This window comes from Botryllus schlosseri, chromosome 1 (assembly GCF_051294905.1).
Source record: "Botryllus schlosseri isolate E-star chromosome 1, Bs_hap1, whole genome shotgun sequence".
NCBI classification, from domain to species: domain Eukaryota; kingdom Metazoa; phylum Chordata; class Ascidiacea; order Stolidobranchia; family Styelidae; genus Botryllus; species Botryllus schlosseri.
The window spans coordinates 2,997,295-3,020,299 of NC_137236.1; the positions used below are offsets into that span (position 1 = coordinate 2,997,295).

The 23,005-nt window shown below is 38.7% G+C and overlaps 1 protein-coding gene and 1 long non-coding RNA gene across 4 annotated transcripts in view; both read right to left on the reverse strand.

The window, feature by feature from the left end:
- Positions 1–23,005, reverse strand: part of LOC145439227 (uncharacterized) — a 462,343-nt gene that overhangs the window by 106,214 nt on the left and 333,124 nt on the right. The window lies entirely within an intron of this gene.
- Positions 13,686–18,187, reverse strand: LOC145439894 (uncharacterized). The gene is made up of 5 exons (XR_013915386.1): positions 18,122–18,187; positions 17,626–17,780; positions 15,701–15,844; positions 15,045–15,227; positions 13,686–13,887 (listed from the first exon to the last, which is right to left on the reverse strand). It is a non-coding gene; the product is annotated as an uncharacterized LOC145439894 (long non-coding RNA).

A 23,005-nucleotide genomic window follows, 5' to 3' on the forward strand; every position in this document is an offset into this window, starting at 1 on the left:
TTACAACGATGTTAATAAATAACTAAATTTGAACATTTTTTCACACAACATCATCAATTTGCATAATTATTATTAAAAAATGCAGCGCGACAGGTGAGGTGAGGCACGGGAGGGTCGTGTCTCACCTGCGACAACGCAATTCATAATAAATAGTTTGGAATTAATAATAACTGGTATCAATCAAATGCTATCGTCACACTGATTCCGAAAATACAATTATTAACAGTGTCAGAGCACCAGAACCCTACCAAAATCGCCAAGGAAGGTGTCATTCGGCTTTATTACAGAAAATTCCGCCGCAGAGAAACAATGGTCAGGTGAGGCACACACGAATCTGCTTCATGCACTATTCGCTAACAATTGGACAATCGCAGCACAGTGAAACTATTGTGATTGTTCCATAGTAAAACGCGCCATTGATTCCGGAATCAAATTGATTGCAAAACTGCATTGCAGTATAATTTATTAACTTGAAGGATTTTCGTGTGCCCTTATCAAGAGTTACCGCCAGAATAAGAAGCGTACAGAAAGAGATTAAAACCAAAACCAGATTGGAAAATATGACGTAACATTGCAATAATAAAAAGGATCGCAAAATCAGTTGTACCGGTAGTCATAATAAAGGAACAAGAGAAAATCGAATACAATACACGCAGACGTTGCAGACGATTAGCGGTATATATTAATGGAATATTTAAAGATTGTATAGAAACTCTCTGTCATTCTTATTGTGTCGTTAACTCTTGATAAGGGGCACACGAAAAGTGTTTGAGTTAATAAATTATACTGCACTGAATGCAGTTCTGAAAGCACTATTCAAGTTCAGTTGAAGTTGATAGACCAGATGCTATGAGCCTGCGACCGGATAGTTGTTATGATAACCTAGATTTGATCCTGAATATAGCATATACAATTATCATAACGTCAATTAGTCAAGTGGTCCTGGGGCACGACTCAAGCTATATCCAAAACTGAAGTCACATAACCCAAAAATACCGACTGGACTTCGAGCTGTTACCCCTTGTTTTTACTACCATCCTAGAATATAGGGAGCGCCAGACCCAGACAATATCCGTAAGGCGGCGGGGCAGGAAAAAAGGTTAAGAACTACTGTACTATAGCCTCTACCATACTACCATGTGTGACTTTAGTTTAAATGTCTCTGTTGCTTTCACATATAATCTGTCCGAAACAAGTTGTGGGCTACTTATGAATCGTAGCATACAACACTTACACCAGGGCCGGCCAACCCGTGGCCCGCGGGCCACATGTGGCCCGCGAGAAGGTTTTGAGTGGCCCGCGAGGTAATGTCCGAAATTTGTAATATTATACAAGATGGATTCCACAGATTGTGAACTTGCGAGGCCAATCAAAAATTTGATTAGTCTGGCCGCAACACTTTAGATGTGATGACCAAAATATCAGTTCCGACGCATTGGCAGATCCATGAGCTAGTCACATTTTGGTAGATCTTCGTACACTACAATATAGCAGAATAATTTGAGATATATTTATCAAAACAAATTTTCGCGGAACATGTTGTCACTCGATTTCTTGCTGTAAATATTGTTACCCCTTTGTGAAAATGAAAAAACGTCTAATGTATCAGATTGAGTCTAATTATATTCGCGATTACGAGACAAAGTGTTGTTCAACATATACGAACTTGCGTTTGCGCTAGCAGAAAGACAAAGACCGTCGACGATGAAACCTATATAGGCACGAAATGATTGATGCATGTTGGTCGAAGCTTTCAATATCGATATGTCCAAGCGCCGAATAGTCGAGTCCTTGCAAACTGCGTCCAGCGATATACAGCAGGCCCGCAATACAGTCAAGTGACAATATTATTGACCCACGAACTTCGAAAATTTTTCGCGCTTCGCGCGGATGGTGGCCCGCGTGACAGTTCGTCAATCGAATGTGGCCCTTTGGCCAAAAAGGTTGGCCAGCCCTGACTTACACGAACACCCGAGGAAGACCACGAATTTGCTATTACAACCCTGTGCAAAAAAATGTCCTAAAATCCTAACTTATTTTTTTTAAATTAGGATCGAAAATTTTATTATATTTGGCGGTACCTCACCGGTCGACGGTTGAAAACCACTAGTGTACAGTACTGACCCGGTACATAATGTACTGCTCATGCAGGTTGTGTCCAATACATGGGTACTGGATTTTTTCCAGAAACTACATGCCATTTTCAGGCTGTATATTATACATGAGGGCGTAATACTGCATAGAAAATTACAACACCAACCAATAAACTAATAAATTTTATAAACGGATGATAACCTAGAACAATTTTTCAAAAGTAGGTGCTTTTGAGAGACGCGAGGGAAATAAAGTGTTGAACTTCCAGTACTATACAAGCAAAATCATTTAGTACACAGATACAATCTTCTTTAATACCACTGAAAAGTAGTGGGATACCGTTACTGATTACCTCTGGTCTAGTCTTTAGAGCGGCCGATGAAGATATGTTGAACTTGTTAATTGGGAGATGAATCGAAAAAGTTTGGAAAAACTGATCTAGATAGGAAGAGCATAGCAAAAATACATTATTGATAATCAATATGTTGCCAGTACTAAGCCCAGTAAAGATATGGTGATTAGGGGTACGAAGTGATATTCATAGCCCGATTTCGTTTAAGCTTTTTGTCATATATTGATTGTTACTGGGTGATTCCATAGCAATTATACATCGAATGCTTGCGATGGTTCCGGAATAAAACCTACAGAGTTGGGGCGACGGCATGCAAAATAAGGTCAAAAACATGCAAAATAAGGTCAGTCACATGCAAAATAAGATCAGTCGCGACATGTAAAATAAGGTCAGTCCGCGCATAACTCCAAATCTGTAGCCTACTTCAATTCCAAATCCTACTCTTTTTCTTATAAAAAATAAATTCACAATATATTTCCTGTATACTAGCATACTTTCGACATTGAAATTCCTTATCTAGCCTATATCTTAAATCTCAAGATGTTTCAATCACAAGATAATCGTGACTATCTTGATTACGAAGTCAGTCGCAGTCGCATGTAGAATATTATTATCAGTCCGTGCATAAATCCAAATCCATACTATATAGTACTTTCATGATTGACATTCCTAATCTATATCCTAAATCTGAAGATGTTTCAACAAAATATTATCAGACGATTATTACGACTTCGAGGTGACTCGCATGCAGAATATTAACAGGCAGCGTATAAATCCAAACATTTACATCAAATCCAACTTTTTCCTATGCCACTGACCTTATGCTGCATCTGCATGTGGTGACTGACCGTATTTCGCATGTCACTGACCTTATTTTGCATGTGACTGACCTTATTCTGCATGTAGCGACTGACCTTATTTTGCATGTGACTGACCTTATTCTGCACGTCGCGAGTGACCTTATTTTGCATGCGACTGTCCTTATTTTGCATGCGACTGACCTTATTTTGCATGTGATTGCACCAACCCTCCTCCATAAAACAGCTTAACAAGCTCACCTCGTCTCGTCTAAAGATTGAATGGAAGAATCTCTTGAACCTGGTGATAAAATAAGCTCTGGGCTAGAACCTGCTTAGAACACGACAATTCTCAAAAACAAGTCATCAACGTAAAATTCAAATATTGTTAGTGTAATTGTGTCTACAAAAAATTGCAAACGCTACGGTAGTTTCAAGAGGAACAAATCGCCTACTTCTGACTACGATACACATTACTGTAACAACTCCAAAAGTACCATATATATTTACTAACGTCTCATTTGCTTAGCATTCAGTGGTACCGTATAGCTTTCATATGACACGGTTAATGAAAATTTGAAGGTTGACGAAATGAAAGGGGTACTCATCAGTGAATTCTTACAAACTTCGGCTATCGGTATATTCTCGATTTAGGGCAGGGGAAAAAATCTCACACTCGGTCACATTAGTATGACGAACCAGATATCGGCGTCACCGCATGTAACCTAAAATAAACAGCGATGTTCCTTCCAATCTACTAATCCAAGTTATGCGCGTTTTAACTTTATGAGGCATATTTCTCAATCGCCCTCTTCTGACTCATATCACTAGTCCTCCCTAACATTTTGTTATATCCTGGCTATTATTGGAAAAAGCTTCTGACCCCGACTGCAGATCAGTCTCCTTCACTACAGCACCAATCCTGTCGTATATTTTTCTGAGGAAACTGCTGTCCGCACTCCGCAGTCCGCAGGTTGATGATGTTGTTGTTGCCGGTACGATGCTCTCGAGTTATTGCATTATGACGTAACAAACTTCACAGAGCGTTTAACCTTAGGTCATGGGAAAGTGAAGCGGCGACCATTCAAGGGTGCCTTTATTTTGTGCTAGGAAACTTATGAAAATTATGGAAACTTATGAAACTTATGAAAACTTATGAAACTTATGAAACTTATGAAAACTTATGAAACTTATGAAACTTATGAAAACTTATGAAACTTATGAAACTTATGAAAACTTATGAAACTTATGAAACTTGGGTAAATTAAGTCAGATTCGATGTTTATTGTGAGACCATTGCCTCGGTATTCGTTACCAAATATGGATTTTTAAATCATGATTGCAATAATGGCAATCAAGATTTACATAGACCAGTGGTTGCCAAAATCTTCAACCTCGCGGCACCCTCTGTAAATGGAAAATAGTCAGCGGCACCCTAGCATTATCGACCATTTTTGGCTAGCAGCACACTGTAAACTACCGGAAGATTTGACAGCACCGATGTTCGATAGACACACGGAGGTGATCTCTGACAAAGCTACTTTACCTATTCGGTGACCGCGAGTAGGCTTTGCCTTCTTGTAATATACTTAAAACCATGCGGTAACTAGGTGCCAGCACGCCTAATAAGAGAATGCTGGGGACTGTTCTGATTGCAATATGAATTTATAAACTTGAACATCGACGACGCTTCATTTCTTGGTGGTAATTAGGAAGGCAATGAGGTTTTGAAAACCGCATTGTTTCACAGGCGCCAGTAGGCCTATGTCTGCGATCAATCAACGCATCGTACAAAACTGGATTAACCCTTCTCGGCACGCGATACGTCTGGTAAACCGAGTTTGCGTGGATATTGGTTGTCGGCATGACAGAAGTATTATTTTTACAAATAAATTTCACATTGAGACCGACGGATTATAGTTTAGATCAGTGGTTCCCAAACTTTTTCGGTGTCAGGGCCAAATTTAGAATTGCAGAGCAAGGTCGGGGCCGCACGAATACCAGGGCAATTAAACGGACCCAGAATATCATCAAAATATGATGATTGGTCGATGTGCGGTGATTCTATCTACAATTCTACATAGGCCTATAATTCTTAAAATTATAATCATTGGGAACAATAAGTAACAACATATTCATAAATCACATATGAGTGTATCACGACCAGTGGTGGCTTTTGGGGTAGGCGAGGTAGGCGGTCGCCTAGGGCCCCCCTGGTTGATTTACGCGCTTTCGAGGCCCCCCCCCCGCTTCGGTTTACGCGCTTTTTCCAACTATTTCTCCGGTTTACGTGCTTTTTTCAAGTATTACCATTTTATGAATAACCGCGGAATCCTTGTATCCATAAAGAATATGGTATTGTACCATAAAACAGGTCAATCATCAATTCTCATTTTTTAGTAATCATTTTACGAATAACCCCAAAAATCCATGCACCAATGTAGAATATGGTACCGTAAGCAGTAGTCGATCATTTAATTTCTGCACTAGTTGCAAGAGCTCACTTTGATTTGATGATCTCTATCTATTTTGCCATTAGCTAAAGGGCCCCCCTCCTACATTTACGCGAATGTTATCATTTTGCAAATAACTGTGAAAATACATGTACCCATGTAGAATGTAATACCGCACACAGAAGTCAATCATTAAATTACTGCACCCGCTGAAAGCTTACTTTGATTTTATGAGGGGGCCCCCCATCTTCATTTACGTGATTTTTGGTTATCATTTTACGAATAACCGTGAAAAGATATGTACCCATGTAGCATATGGTACCGTAAACAGTAGTCGATCATTGAATTTCTGCATCCGCTAAAAGAGCTTACTTTGATTTTATGAGCCCTTCCCCCTACATTTATGCGAATTTTAGTTATTATTTTGCGAATAACCGTGAAAATATATGTACCAATGTAAAATATGGTACCGTAAACAGTCGATCATTAAATTTCTGCATCTGCTAAAAGAGCTTACTTTGATTTTATGAGCCCCCCCCCCTTTACATTTATGCGAATTTTAGTTGTCATTTTACGAGTAAACATGAAAATATATGTACCCATGTAGAATATGGTACCGTAAACAGTAGTCGATCATTAAATTTCTGCACCCGCTAAGAGCTTACTTTGATTTTATGAGCCCCCCCTCCTACATTTATGCCAATTTTAGTTTATCATTTTGCGAATAACCGTGAAAATACATTTAGGCCTACCCATGTAGAATATTGTACTGTAAACGGTGTTCGATAATTGAATTTCTGTGCTTGTTAAAAGAATATATACTTCCTAGTGGTAGCAGTGTATATTTCAGTGCATCAAAATTTTCCAGTATAAGTTTGTGAGATTCTACTTGCTAGCTCTTGATGCCAGCTTTCATATGATACCGTATGTCAATTTATAATGAACCGTGTCCACACTGAGCCTGAATATCCAAAATATCAAAGGAAATAGTCATTTGAAAACCAATGAAAGCATGTAGGCTATTATAGCCTATATATTGTTGTCTACTGAGCCATTCTCATGCCTCAACATATTAGTTGTGAATTGGGCCTTTTCTGAATGGAAATCCATTCTCAGGGTTGTCATGATGGTAAATTTGTTCATTTCTTGTCTGCGGATTGGCAGCGTATTTTCAAAGCTTTACCATGCTAAATGTGCACCTGGTACAGTCAGTCAGAAAGTGTTTATGGTGTTGTCAGAAAGTGTTTTTTAATCACAGGTGGATGTCTTTTAATTGGTGGTGTACTAAAGATAGATCTTGAATGCAGGAAAGTTTCTAGCGGCCTGATGCTTGATATTTTATGTCTCAAAAATCTATGTCGATACTTGAAAGGTTTGAATGGCTATCATTGAGAAAGGTGTACGAAAGGCTACATATATTCAATTTGTTGTGAGGTTGATAATTTAATGTGATGTCACGGAAAAAGACCAAAATGTGACCAAACAATTTAGCAATGGAATCAATTTCAGCAGCCAGAGGAAAGAATTAAATGATCACAGGGCAAGTTTTTGCAACTTTTTTTACAGCTTCTGGCAGCTTTCTACATACTCGGAAGTTATGTAGTATGGTGTTTTAAGCTGTTTGGAGGAATCTTATATTGCAACTTTTCTTCATTTTTTCAAGCAACTTTCTGCAGCTTTTCGATTTTTCATGCAACTCACTTTTTACTGGAAATATTTGGTACTTTATGTAAATAGATCACTTGATTATCATCACTGTCGTTTAAATTTGAGGTCATTTCTTATTTGACATACATTCAGGCTAGACCGCCGTAAATTATATTACGACTGGGTCAATTTTTTCAGGCTATTGATTTTGTTGGAGGCGCCAACACTGAGTTTTGCGACAGTGCCTTGGATACGCATCGATTCGAGTATCTCATACCTTAATAATTTCAAGAAACTTATCCATAAATGTAACTTTTTAGTGTAACTTTAGTGAAAAATAAATGTAAAATAAATGCAACTTTTTACTTCAACTTTTATGAAAAATATGTGCAACTTTCCAAGGATTTGACTGCAACCAAAATTTGCCCTAAGATCAGGTGTTGCATAAGACAATTTTGACCATTACACTCTTGAAATGGGCTACCAGTTAAATATAAATATGACTCGGTAAACAGCATATTGAGTAAGGCGCACTCGTCAGTTGACAACCGTACATTTCATTAGCTACGATGAGTTTGGTATCACTCAGTTATATGTTATGTTGTAATTGGTAGCATCAGTATCTCCTAATTACTGCAGTCAAGTATCTGCTGCAATGCCGCGAGTACATGCTAAATGTAAGTCAGGATTTTAGAAAAGGAAGTGGTTCAGATTTGGAAAGAAAGTGACAATGCAAATTTTGAACTGCTACACATACACAAATATTTAACCATCTATTTCAGCTCAGGAATGTTCTGCACAAATTGAGGATGATGCTGTTTTTCCACCAACTATATTGCCTTATAGACTTGAATGATGTAACAGTGCTTTCAAATACGTATATTGTATTTGATTGTAGTGGTCTTTTGTCTATGCTAGTTGTGGCGTTTTAGGTTTAATCCAACGAGGCAAGTTCTTACAGACAAAAATATTTTTTCTATAACCTACAATTTTTTCATTAGTGCGTGTTGTTTCTTATGTGTAACTGTTTATTTACAAATTGCGCTGCTACTATACTACCGTATGTCCGTATACTTCAAAGTTTGTTGTTGTTGTCATTGTTACAATGCGAATATCATGGTTTGTGATTTTGATTGTTGCGTCATACTTTGTCGTTTTGGTTTTGCTTTTAAATCTATTTAAATCCCTTAGGTGTGCAGTTAACTCTTGAAAAGAGGCACCCAAAAATTATCCGAGTTCAATAAATATTATATTACAATGGATGTTGTATTGAAAGCTATATTCTTACAGATCGTGGAACTAGCTCTTCACAGGTGATACCAGTACTGATGTGTTCCTGTGGTATTACTGGTGTTGTACCACAACCACATTGCCACACATTTTGCTTTTATGCCTTATCATGCAACAAAATCTTCTTTGTAGCAAAAAGTTAGGCCCAATCCAGCACCAGGCTGAAACCTTGACGTGGTGTGCTGGCTTATTACTAATGTCAGCCTACAGCTTTCTGGATTTATGTGGTATATTTGGCGTGCAGTTGCCTTGTTATACTATGATGTCATGCTACATCCCATAATTCTTCTAAATAGGTGGGTCTCGACACGCGCTATAGTTCACTTGAGTCACTTGTTTTCGAATATGCCAAGTCGTTTATTGTACTGTGGCATGACATTGTAATTATTTTATATGCTGAAAGTTTTATCATGATGTACAGACAAAGCACTACCGGAACAGTGTATACGTTTAGTAGAACAATAAAAGTATCGCTAAGCGGTAGTGAGGGGTGGTCTGGGGGGCGCAGCCCCCCATAAGTTGCGATAATATAGATAAGGAGGGCCCCCCCTGGAAGTTTCGCCTAGGGCCCCCCCAATCGTAAGGCCACCACTGATCACGACTAGGGGTGGGCAAAATCGAGTATCTGAGTGACTCGATTCTGAATCACGTAAAATGTTTCGAGTCGAGTCGAGTATTCGAGTATCACTCATTATGACGTCATAACAAAACGTAGTATGTCCAAGATCAAATGAGTACCCTTTGTACCACCACAAAGATTATATAATGCCTGTTATCCATCTCATTAAAGATAGTTTGGTATTTTTCGGCCACACGGGTTAATTGCACTTTGTGACAATGTTGTGGAATGATCATGACTTCGTAAATGTGTTATTTTCAGTAACGTTCGTATAGCTTTGTACTGTCTGGGATGCTGCGATACGGCCATTCAAGGTTTCAAGGCTACCACAGGCGAAAATGGTATCGAAACTATAATTGTCGTTGATAAATTAACTTGCAGTGGCGAGGAGTGTATAATTTTATTACTCGAAAAAATCGACTTCTACTACTCGACTCGAATCATTGAAATTATTACTCGATTCAGATTCGATTACTCGATTCAGATTCGAGTACTCGAATCATTATGCCCAGCCCTAATCACGACTTCGCGAGTATCTTCAATAATATCGCGAACCGAAAAGGTTGTCTTAAAGCATAGTTTAAGTTTATCTAAATACTTGAGTGGCATTGACGTCGACTATTATTTCCAAAGATACCAATTCAGCGTCAATCAGCAAACGCGACTGTGTCGCAATCTTCATATGCCAAATTGCTAACGCGTGACCCAATTTGATTGCCGCGCGGGGAAAGCTCGAGATTGCGCAATGTGCACAATATCTCAGATGCGCTGGTAGACGTCTCATTGTTTTGATGTACTGTTCTTCACAACAGATTAAATAAAAATGCTAACTCTCCGGACGAAGCTTTAATTCTTCCACAATTACGAACAATGTTTATGTAAATTGCATCGTTAATTTAGGAGAATACCAGATACCCTGATCCCGACATGATTGTCTACTTAGAGCGAAATGCTGGAAATCTCTAATTTATTTTTGATATTTTTTCTATGCTTTACAATTTTGAATCTAATCTACTTCTGGTTTTCCGGAAAATAGTACTGAACTGTATAGTCCGGAACGAGCCGAGGTTGTTGTACAGACATTTGCCATTCTCGTGCTTATAACAAAGAGCTCTGACTTAATTGTTATTAACTGAATTTATCTCAATTTCCACAACTGGTCGTGAAAATTATCCGATTCATCCAACTTCACACTGACAACGCCCACGGTTTTCACTTGGCATTCGAAATAAATTTAAGCAAAGTAAAGGTGAATGAGCCCACTATAATTCACGGTAATAAATGTTTTCTCTCCAGTCAGGTTTATATAATATAGGATGAAGCGGGTGCGGACGGTTTCAACTAAAATTGATTGATTTTTTGGCTTGTATTCATTATATCATTGCAATTGTTGCTTTACAATTTTTTTTTTTAAATTCTCTACTAGCTACTGACGATTACCCCTGACGTGTTTCAGCCGAAAATAATCTTGTTCATTTCAATAGGAAGATATTCTTTCATAAGTTTCATAAGTTTTCATAAGTTTCATAAGTTTTCATAAGTTTCATAAGTTTCATAAGTTTTCATAAGTTTCATAAGTTTCATAAGTTTCCATAATTTTCATAATTTTCCTAGCACAAAATAAAGGCACCCACCATTCAGTGTGTGTTAAATTATCGGGGTTATCGGTGTAGGGACTGGATATCGGCTTCATTGGTATCGGCTCAGAAATTCAATATCGGTCGGGCTCTAGTGTTAATCACTAAGCTATATTAGTTTGTAGATGAAACCATAGTGTCCTATTTGGTGTGGACACAAGCAAATCTCACGACATGAATTGAACATTCATGAACAATACAGAGTGCGATATTATACCGGGTAGTAACGCACAACACTGCTAATTATTACGTCACAGATATTAGCTATTGCATTGCGTGATGAATTATTATCCGCACATAGTATAGGATGTTCGTGAAGTAGCCCATTATTGTGATTGTAAGAACACCTGCCATGCAGTATGTCAGGTCAATACACTCCAAATGCGAGTACCTCGCCGCAGCAGGATAATAATAACCCCATACAGGGCCATAACAGCACTTCATCAGCCCCCCTCCCCCATAAAAAACGTGGGTCTTGGGCCCCCAATATGATGATAAACCGAACTTCAGGTTATACGCTGTCGACCGTGATTGAATCGGTCAATATGACCGGGAATTGCATATATAGTGCAATCAATATTTATCCTCTCTCTGCTCACGTAATCAGATTTACAGGAAAAGCTGAGTGAGGTATGTTTGAAAAGGTACGACCGCTCAATAATAATTAAACATCTTCGGGCGTAGCCTACCCGTTGGCAGGAACGAAACAGTATCCACTTCGTCAACAGAACAAAAAAAGTTGGGTCTTGGGCGCCCATAGGGTGATTAACCGATCACGTTGTTCGCTTTGGCCACGAAATTAGTCGTACTGTTCAGTGATACAGCGCGATGCTCGAAAATTTACGATAATTCATGATAAAAATATGTCAATATAAGATAGGGAATTGCATTAATTGCTATCAATTTCTTGTCCTCTCTGCTAACGTAATCAGATTTACCGGTAGAGCTCAGAGAGGCGTCTTGAAAACAGTAGGGCCTGGTTGGTATGGACTCCGTAACATGATGTTACTTCGTGACCTCCTTCCTGTCTGCTATATCAAACAATATAGAATCGCCCAAACGAAGGCTACTAAGCTAAAAGACGCACACGATTTCAAATTGGTATTTGTTAACTGGCACATAATTTTTCCCTGCAGGATGGTGTTTGTCTTGTGAGGTTCAGATAGCCGAGACAGGAACATTCGGCACCAGTCATTTAGGCGCCTATGGACAATTAAACCTATCTGCCTACATTTTGTATATATAACGAAGTTTTCGTTCAGTATAAGGGCAGCCATTCTCGGCCAAGGTTTTCTCGCTGCCGATAGTCCCGGCACAGTTCTTGTATTCGCATGTTACATGGCCGAAAACCTAATATGTCTTGGTGCATCGTGACGCGGTGATGGCCAACGCCGATATGCCTATATTTCTATAAATTTTGTGTACTTTAACTTGGGGTGAAAGTACCCTACAATCAAGATACCCGATAACTTGAAATCGCGCCGGACGTGGAAAATTTTTGAAAAATTGCCTAAATTTTCAAAAAATTCTCTTTAATTTAGGCTAATTCAGGAAATAATTTTGGGCACCTCCGAGCTCGCCCCCCAATTGGGAGGGGGGTGGGTTGGGTGCGACAGTTACGGTCCTGCCACCCTTCCTAGTTTCAAATGCTAACATATGTATTGATGTTTGGTTGTGCTTAGTTAAACGCAGTTTGACCGTTGCTGCTTGGTGAACAGAAGGCCTATGTATTTACGTACAACGGCATACGATTTGACATCTTGTTTTCATCAAATGAAACATTTCGATTTCCAGATCGAAGCAGCAAAAACCAACAGCTGCTTGTATAAATATATATAATATGGTAATTGGTAACCCTAGCCTATTGCTTATTGTGCACTGTCCATAGGCGGCAGGAGGGGAATAGTCTCGCGATTGCTATCCGAAGTCACTGCCTACCTCAGATCTATCAGTAATTCTGATCTAGTGGACTTGGTGACGATGAAAAATTATTATTATTAGCAATAAATGCAATTACCAATATTTTAGACGCAATTCGATCCTTGAAATGAAATTTTCGGCACGCACAGAAATTATCCCATATAACAGTAAAACGTCCCTCTCTGTTGGTGACAGAAAGGCTCGCTGTGAAGTTTAGTTTATGATCATGTTGGGGCCAAACATCGGGTGATTAGTTCATGAGTGTAATCGATTGCGATTACGATTACTTCTGAATCTCGCGTTTACGATTACGATACAACAAAAGCTCGCAGTAATCAATTACAGTTACGATTACATTGGAAAAGTAATCACAATTACTCGCGATTAAATTTATTTTCCATATTAGAATTTATCTTTGCACACATATTGAAGACAATATTACGATTGCGATGAAGGGTCTCATGTGTGAGAGCAACTTTCTATGAGACATCATTACATCACTTGCTGTTTACGTCATAATATATCCATTGCTCGACTATATAGCTGACTATTTCACGCACCCAACGATTTGCATTCTAGTCAGGGCCGTAACCAAAATTACCAATAGGTTAGGGAGAAAGCTCGAAGAGGACACAAAGTTATTTCCTAAATCAACACACATAATTAATAGAGTGTTCTCGAGAGATTGATTGTCGCTGAATATCTTGATTTTGAAATGCATACTTCTCGGCCTCAAGAGAAAATATTCATAATTTTTAGAAATAGGCATTTCGGTGCCGGCCATTACCGTGCCACGACACATCCAAGATATATGCAGTTTCGGTCAACATGTGACTTCACGAAGTGTGGTATAAAAAAGCCATTGGCTGAAGCTTTGTAAGATCAGTACAGATTTAGCAGATCCAATAGTTTGTACAAGTCTGGTTGCAGCGAGGAACAATGGAATGAATTAGGCATAGACGCGGCAACATATGTTATCCTCACCATTCAGCGCATTGAAATTTTTTTCCATCTTCAGAGGTCTTGAATTGGATGAAGCACATCTGTTGGACAATTCAAGGGCGGAGTTGATGAAGATCTGAATGCATGACGTCAAAAACGTGACAGCAACGCATGCAAATTCACGAATATATGGGCGAGTTGTACAATGTGCATGCACATTATCACTAGGCCTACACAACTAATAGTCAGGTATATAGAGACACTACAGTGAATATATTGATCTGGGATATATCTATCCCTTGATGGCGTGCATACTAGTTGAAGAGCCATGAAAGGCCAATGTTTAAACAACAAACATAAGACTACATTGTCCCTTATAACATCTGTACTTATCGTGAACCAGGTTTTGTATTTATAGTGAAAAATTTCGCGCCGTCGTATCGTGATATCACAAAATATCGAAGGGAGCAATGAGAATGCTAGCAATCTCAAAGGATAGTTTGATGGCATTGAAGGTTACGAGATAATTCTCAAATATGAAATCCGGGACAGAGCAATAACCACGAATTGTACGTAAATCGTAAGGAACGCGAAAAAATTTTCAGTTAACAGGGAACTTCGATTCAGGTCGAGTAATAGAGTGCCACTCAAAGTTCAAATATGTACTGATTATGCTACTACAATGAATATAATGCCTGTTATCCATCTCATAAAAGATACTTCTGTACTTTTTCGACCATACCGATTATATTCCACTTGCTGATTATGTTGTAGAATAATCATGCTTACGGAAATGAGCTGCGTCCAGTCACCTTCGTAGCTTTGCAATAGCCTATATGTTTCGTATGCTGAGATACAGCCAATCATGCTTTCAACAGTACAATTTAGTATGGAAACTTTAATTCTTGTTGATAAATTAGCTTTTAGTATCAAGGAGCGTATAATTTCAGTACTCGAATCATTGTGCCCAGCCTTGTTTATTGGTCATCACGTGTCATAAATAGGAGTGTGCAGAAGTGATCAACTTCTACTTTTAGTCATCATGATACCAAATTTTGTTGTTTGGGGTCGACGCAATGACCGAACAAGATTTAGGGGCCCACACACTAGATAAAAGGTTAAAACACACTGCACTAGACTCCGGGATTAATCCAATATAATATAACAGATTATCGAGAAGTTAAATAGTTGACTTTCGGAGATACCAGATTCATTTTCGCCAGCACCATCGAGATGCTTCAACGCTGGAAATGCGATTCGACCTGCAAGCAAGGACATATAGTCTGCACCAACCCTTCTTCTCCTCCATGCTATCCGTGGATGCTGAACGCCTAGCAGGATAGCCACCTATACCAGTTTTTGAGTCTTCGGTCCTTCATGGCCGATGATCGAATCCACAACCCGCCGATCAAAAAGCCGTACGCATCACCATTGCGCTATCTAGCTCGGAGACCAGGGATGATATGAGGCAGTAGACTGAAAATGGTTGAAAACATTTCAAATGTATGTAGCCAAATGTAGCCTAACCTATTTCTTTGTACAGAGATGGTCTACTCCAACGCTTCGAAACACATTTTCAATATGACCCATCAACAAAATAATTGGAATCCGTAAAATATTGTGGCCAAAACAAATTGAGGGCTCTTATATTTGGCGTCAAGGTCGAGGACTGCATCGCACATATTACTCACCATGTTAGTAATAAGATGAGGAGTCAGTCCGCACCACACAAGAATCTCGTACATGAGATTTATATTTCAAATCTAGATAGTTGACAGTATACTAACTACTGGATTTTTACAGCAGGCCTAGTTCTAGTTCTAGCCACAAGTTTTGAAAATGACTAGTCCTGGTTCCAGTTTTGTGATTTAAAAACCAGGTAGTTGGTACAAGTCTGGCGGACTGCCGACCACTGATGCAATGACACACATGTTACAAAATAATCTCACCTTGGCGTCGTAAATCTGTCCATACTCCGAGAAAGCTTTCTCCGAACTGTCATCCGAAACTTGACAGATTTCGAACTAACACCATCCATCCTTTATGAACATCGTTTCACGTCTTGGGATCGTGTTTCTCCTTCAACTTGAAAACTAAAAGCAATCAAGCACTAAGACCATGCACCAACAGTATACGCTTGAAATGCCATACGGCAACTACGGAATACTGCGCGAGTAGCAATAATCTCGGCAAATATACCGACGTAAGAGACAAGGCGCTAATTTTCGTTTGTACATTCATATAACGTTGAATTGCATAAAATCCTGAGGCGGTTTCACGATATCTGGAAGAACGGGTCAAATATTTGTGAGGGATGTATAGAGCAGACAACCGGATGGATATTGATGCTGACACAGATGCTACTAACTTAGAATAATGGGATATCGGAAGTTAGAGACGATATAATAGTCTCTAGTAGAGTTGAGATAGTAGGTACCGTTGATGCTATTCAAGTAGATTGGTGAAATGGTTATTGGCAGGTTCGAGATTGTTACTGAAATTGATGCTTCTCAAGTATAGTTGCGACATTGTCAATCAGTGGCATTGTCAACATTGAGCACATATCTACATCCGCCTTTTTGACAACATTGAGCACATATCTACATCCGCCTTTTAACGGGTCTCCAGTGTCACTTTGAAATAAGATTTTGTGGTATCGAGAGAGACACCTGAAAATGTGTAGTTTGTAAATACAAAAGTCATATATATATAAGAAGAGGTCTTGTAAATGTGTTATGAGCTAGAGAATCACAGATTGTTTTCACGCAGCCATGCACTGCACTGCATCATAATTACTGATTCGAACAAGGAGAGAGGAAATCCTTCGAATAATTCGAGTTTTTCGTTGTCTCGACCCAAGTCATTTACTTGGAAAATGGAAATTGCAAATGACTCAACTCGACTGGAGAAACTTTTTGTATTTACTCGAATTGTGCTCGAGTAGTCATGGTGCATGATTCGACAAACTCCGATGACTCGAAAAATTCTATATGACTTGAATCAGGTTGTGGAACTGTTTGAGAGTCGTGTCTAGTCATGAATCGAGTTATTACAAGTCTGAATTTGCTTCTGTTCAAATTTCATTATCTGCTAATAGAGAAGTTGATTCTTACAATTTTGAAAAATTACTGGCAAAATTATTACCAAAAGGCTAAGCAAAAGCCTGAGGCACATTGCCTCAATATGCTTAATAATACTACTGACACCGGTACTGTTCAGAAATACTGAATTTAAATATTACTTCAAGTAGTTCATAACAAGTCTTGTAAATCGCTTGTAATTGCCTAAAAATGAACAGCATTACTGCTACTTCAATCGCCAGATAGTGTATGGCTAGAGCCAGGTTTGCAATGACTCCAACCGAGTCGGACTCGAGTCAATATCTTAATATTGGATATCGACTCGATTCGAGTCACTTTGTCCGTTGACTCGAAGCGAGTCATTTTTTAATTTTAAGATAATGACTGTAAGTCATTTAAAAAATTGCAAACCTACCGTTTAGTGAATTTATTGAAAAGTTTGAGAACCACATGGTTACAAGATCATGTGATGCAGCTTCAATCTCGATGCCAATCCCAATTGTGTCTTGAAACGTATGTCACGGTATTAAACTAAACTGGTGTCACAATGGAAAATACCGTTACTTGAAAGTTGAAAAATTGCTTGAATCTGATCCACAGAAAGACCTCGTCTGTAATGGCAAAGAAAAGACAAGTCGGTTAATAAACCATTCAAATTCAAACTTTACAGTCAGCCAATGTGTTGAGACTTTTGTAATAGGCAAAAGCAATCATATCAGTCGTGGCGTCACATAATCAAAAAAAGGCTTAAATCGGAATCATTGATATGGCGATGAAAGAAAATCAGAACTTACCCATACGGCACCTTTCAGCCTGTTAGACATTGATGTTCGTCAGATTGATCGGCTGAGATTGCCGTACGAATCTCTTTTATTATCCAACTGATGAAGCATCGGAGGAATAGGACTTAAAATGAATGTCATGTGATGATCTTCCATGAGCAAGGTCTCTATTAGAAGAATGAGGACATGAAAATTTGACAAGGTCATACCATTTCCCACACACATGATGTAGGCTACTATGCAGAAAGTATGGCATAATTAGATATCGGAGAGGTGAGAAGTGTGCGATATGACTTCTTACTGACAATGATAGCATACATTAGCACATTGTATTCGAAGACTCAACACACCATGAACAGCATACACACAACTCATAATCTAATAACAGTAGTTTCATATAGAGAATGTGACTTAAAAGTATCCACTGAGACTGACAGATCAAACTAACGTAGCATGTGGCTGTTTAATTATGGAAGACACTGATTCTTCTATTTGTAAGACTACTCACACTCATTGGCAACCATTAGATGCACTTCATCCTTTTTTTGAAGTTTCATTCCAAGCGGACGTCCTTGACAGTTGGAGAGGGACATCTGAGAATATTAAGTGCATTAAAGATAAATGGCTCTTATATGAATGTGTCCTGATCAATAGATTCACTGATTGTTTCCAGAACGTTATACACTGCATTACTAAATCTGATTTATAGTAGAGAAAAGAAATAATTCACATATTTTGATTTTTTGTCAACTTGACTCGCCTCGAGTCATTTCCGTGGACAATGGAAATGGCAAATGACTCCAGTTCACTTGAGACACTTTGTGTGTGGACTCAATTTGTAGGCCTACTGCAGTCATTACGCATGTATCCATGAATTTATATGACTCAGACATTCCATATTACTTGATTCAAGTGTCTTTTATCAGGATCAATACTTGAAAAATGGGCATTAAATTGTCTGAGATTCGAGTCAAGTCAAGTCCTGACTCGAGTCACTACCAGCCTGAATAAAGCCAATGCATGTTTATAAAAGGATAGTGCATCGAAAATCTTGCCTATTTGCGTTGCTGTTGTTCATTATCAATTAATCGAGAAGATGATTCTAGTCATTTCCAAAGCTATTACTGGCAAATTATTATTAAAAATATGCGACACATTCAGTCAATCTATTCAGTAAAACAACATACTCGGGTACTTATAAGAACTTCTGCTTTTGAATATTACTCCAGGTAGTTGTAACAAGTTTCAAACCGCTCATAATTTATCAGAAAATAAGGGGTCGACTCCGGAATTCCTACCTAAGTGTTTGAGGTTTATCGCGCCTCCTCCTCGTGATATCATCTGTGTAAACGGTGTCTCATAAAAGCCCAGACGTGAGCCGTGCGACAAGTCGGCAGGTAAAGGATAGAAATGAAGAAAATTCGCCTGGTCTAAATGACCATGGTAGCCAACAAACACCATGAACACCACAAACAACAACAGAATTACTTCTACTTTAATCTGGAGATAGCGCAAGGCTAGAGCCAGGGAGGGCTGTATTGACTCGACTTGGGTCAGATGCGAATCATATCTTGTAAATAGAAAATGACTAGACACGTACTTGAGTCAATGCGCACGGCTAGACCAGGTCATATTAGGACCAGACACATTCTATAAGACTTGATTCAAGTCTTGTGTATTAGTAGCGATACTTATAATATAGGCCTAGAAACTGTGTTTATCTGTAGTCATACACATGTTAGGAGTGAAAAGAATGAGTATATCATGGTTTTTATTGGTCCTGCCGGCAACCAATGTTGGGATGAATCGACTTAACTCGAGTCACTTTTTTCATATGACTTGACTTGACTTGGCGTGTCGGAAATGTGGTTTGACTCGTGACTCGGAGAAAAAGTTACGAGTCAATTACAAGTCATCAATTAACGGTGTCGATAAAAATGGCTGATCTTGCATATGTTCGAATCGTTCTCGATACGCTGGTGTGACATGTAAGAGTGAGCAATCACTATTCTGAATGATAATTATAGATTGAGGCTATACGGTTATTTGAGTACTTTATCAGTTCTACGTATGCGTGGGCGATACGAAGCCTTTTTTTACATGTATTTCAAACTAGGCATAGTCGTCCCATGGTTCCAAACTAATGGCAACTTCCAAACAGCTACTGGTATCAAAATGCGATGACGCAATTATGCTTCGTACTTAAAAAAATCAACTTGAATTGAACTATGACTTGACTCGTGACTTGACTTGACTCGACTTAACTCGAGCCACCTTTGAAAATAGGATGACTTGACTTGACTCGAGTCAAATGTCAATGACTTGAAATGACTCGTGACTCGAAGGTAGTGACTTGGTTCAAAAACTGCCGACAACACGCCACTATTCGGATACGAAATCATGGATTTGCCAAAATAATGTAATTTATAATTTACTCACTTTTCACCTCCTCGTGTGTCAGTTGAACATTTATGTTTCTCAGATTCCGACTGAACGGTTGAGATTGTCATGCAAACGTCTTTCACGAAATAAATTTAGATGTATCAGAGGAACAGCCTCTCAAATGAGATGTTATGTATGATGATATTCTGATGGCAATCCACTGTAATATAATCAAGAGTTGTTGTATAACGTAGATTCAGTAAATGTAGCCATCTATAGAAAGCACAGCACCCGACTATATTCATCTATTTTCTATAGTCACACGCTGAAATGGCCAGGTGCTCCTCAGTGTTACTCAGGTAGAAGTAACATGATACGTTTTTACTCAAGTGCAATTTACAAGTAACTTGAAAGACAAATGCCAGTTTTGCCAGAAAAATGAAAACTGTTCAGGTAGAAGTGTAAGTAGTCCTAAATTATAACAACTCGAGTACGGTAATTAGTAATAGTATGCAAAACTTATTTGAGATTTAAGTACTTTAAAATAAATTTTAATGACTTCATTACTGACCACCACTGCTTGCAGAGGACCTGAGTTGGTTTTCTAGTTTATTTCACGTCCAAGCTTAGCAATGGATGTGTGCGCTTGAAGCGAGATAAAATATATTTTGAGCATCGGCGGCTACATCGGAATGATCAGCGAAGGTTTAGTTATCGGTTTGATGGGTGGTTCATGAGATATCCGGTAATAGTCAGGCTCTAGTTCAACACACAATGGCAGGGGGCAGACTAGTACACCATACTCTACCAACCAATGGACCGGGAACTACCTAATTTTTAAAACAAGCAACTATAACTACTTATTTTCAAAACTAGTAACTAGAATTACTCATTTTTCAAAATTCGCTACTAGAAATAGAAATTTAATTACTCAATTTTTAACAATTAGCAACTTGAATTGGAACTACGCTATTTTTAAAATCCGTCACTAGAACTAGAACTACTTATTTTTCAAAACTAGCAATTAGAACTGGAACTACTCAAGTTTTCAAAACAAGTAACTAGAAATAGAAGTATAATCACTCAATTTTTGAAAATTAGCAGCTCGAGTTAAAACCGGAACTACGATCTTTTCAAAATCCGTAACTAGAACTAGGACTGGCTACTAGGGTGGAGTGAAAAATGGAAAATTTTGAATTTTAAAACGGACACTTGATATGTGGTGCCAAATTAAAAAAAAATAATCTATAATAATTTTGGGCTCGTGCACCCTCTAGTTTTCGAAATTGACTAGACTTTACTATAGTCAATCTGTATAATGACTCAGTTTGAACGCGAGTCATTGCGCATGGCTCTGACCAAGTGATATGACTCGAGTCTGAAACGGCCAAGACCAACATACCTTTGCAATTTCGAAGAATAGTGAAGTAACCACAGTGTTGGTATTTCATCAATTGTTACTGGTACTTGAAAATGCAATCTGAAACTGTTCAAAATGCGAAAATCAGTTTATATGTCTTAAATGTCAACCATTCGATATCGCCAGATATCGTTATAAAAAGTAGTTTTAACAAGACTAAATCGAAACCGAGCAGTCAACGCAATGACTTCGACTCGGACTCGAGTCATAATATCATGACTTGGACTTGACCCTCTGCTCGCTGACTTGGACTCGGAATGACTCGATGGTGAATTAAAAATGACTCGACTTGACTCGAGTTGAAACTATAAAAGTAAGATTGACTTGCGACACAGAGCCTGTATGGTTGTCACTAAATGATTAGGAACTTCAACGTCACAAGATTTGAAAATAATACGTTCTGTTTTGGAATGACCGCAAGATCAGACTACAGCTTCAATGACTACGTCTACTTACTCAACCTTGTAAATTGTGAATTTAACACTCACACACATACCTACACACAATCCCGAAGCCTGTACAATACATAAACAGAGCATGTCAGCACCACAATACCGACAAGTTTGTGCTGAATGTTGAATATTGGCACTCACGTACCTGGTCATAGGAGGTCGAGACCCAAATTACTCTTGTCCTCCTTTTGATTCTTTAGTTTCTTCTGTTGAAGCACATTGATAGCTTAGAATCTCACTCCCGTTCATGATCTTGCCCTGAAACAATACCCAAACACACAGTTACAGCAAGATTTATACATACTACGAATCTAGTCAGTCGACGGTCATTAACTACTGGTTATCCCGTAGTCCTAGTACTAGTTACAATTTTTTTAATGCGAGAAGTTCTAGTTGCATTACGGAATAAGTTAGTTGCGAAACTATAAAACACGTGTCACCGTTCTGTGAATCGTGATATCGGTGTTCAATTGTGCGTTGTTCTTGCATTGCTAGCTAAGAGTCATCACTACTAACAGTGGTTAAGCCCGGTGGTGGGTTTTGATTCACGGAACCCCTTTCATCGCAAGCTCGATATCCTGGCCTTTTGTAATGCCGAATCTATCTCCAATATTTCTTAGGTTGTTTGTGATTCAGTAATTTGTATTATCCATTATTAGTCAGCTCTGTTTTAGTTAGTTGGTTTCAAGTCATCAAAGATAGTTAGTTCTATAAAATAGAGTCTAGTTGTGGTTGCGAATTTTGGAAAATGAGTACCGTACAGATTTTGCAAATCCAATAGTTAGTAAAGGTCTTGTTGCAGCGCCGTAACAGTGGATTGAAAGTACCACTTAGCATGGACGCATATACATTAGTGCGGAGCATGGACCGGAGCCGGGTTGGATATCCGGCCGGATTTTTTTAAATTTTGGTTGGACCGTATCGGAGCCGGATCAGTACTTCTTTGATAAGGCCAGAATCTCTATGGATAAGCATGACGTTTGTAACTAAATAACTACCGACCAACAACACGCAAGTAACCGCCAAGCCAGTGCGAAAAGAAACGAGCTATATTTTTAAATTCATGGAACCACCGTGTACCGTGTTAGGTCGGATTTCCAGCAGGACTTTTTAATTTTTGGTCGGAGCCGGATCAATA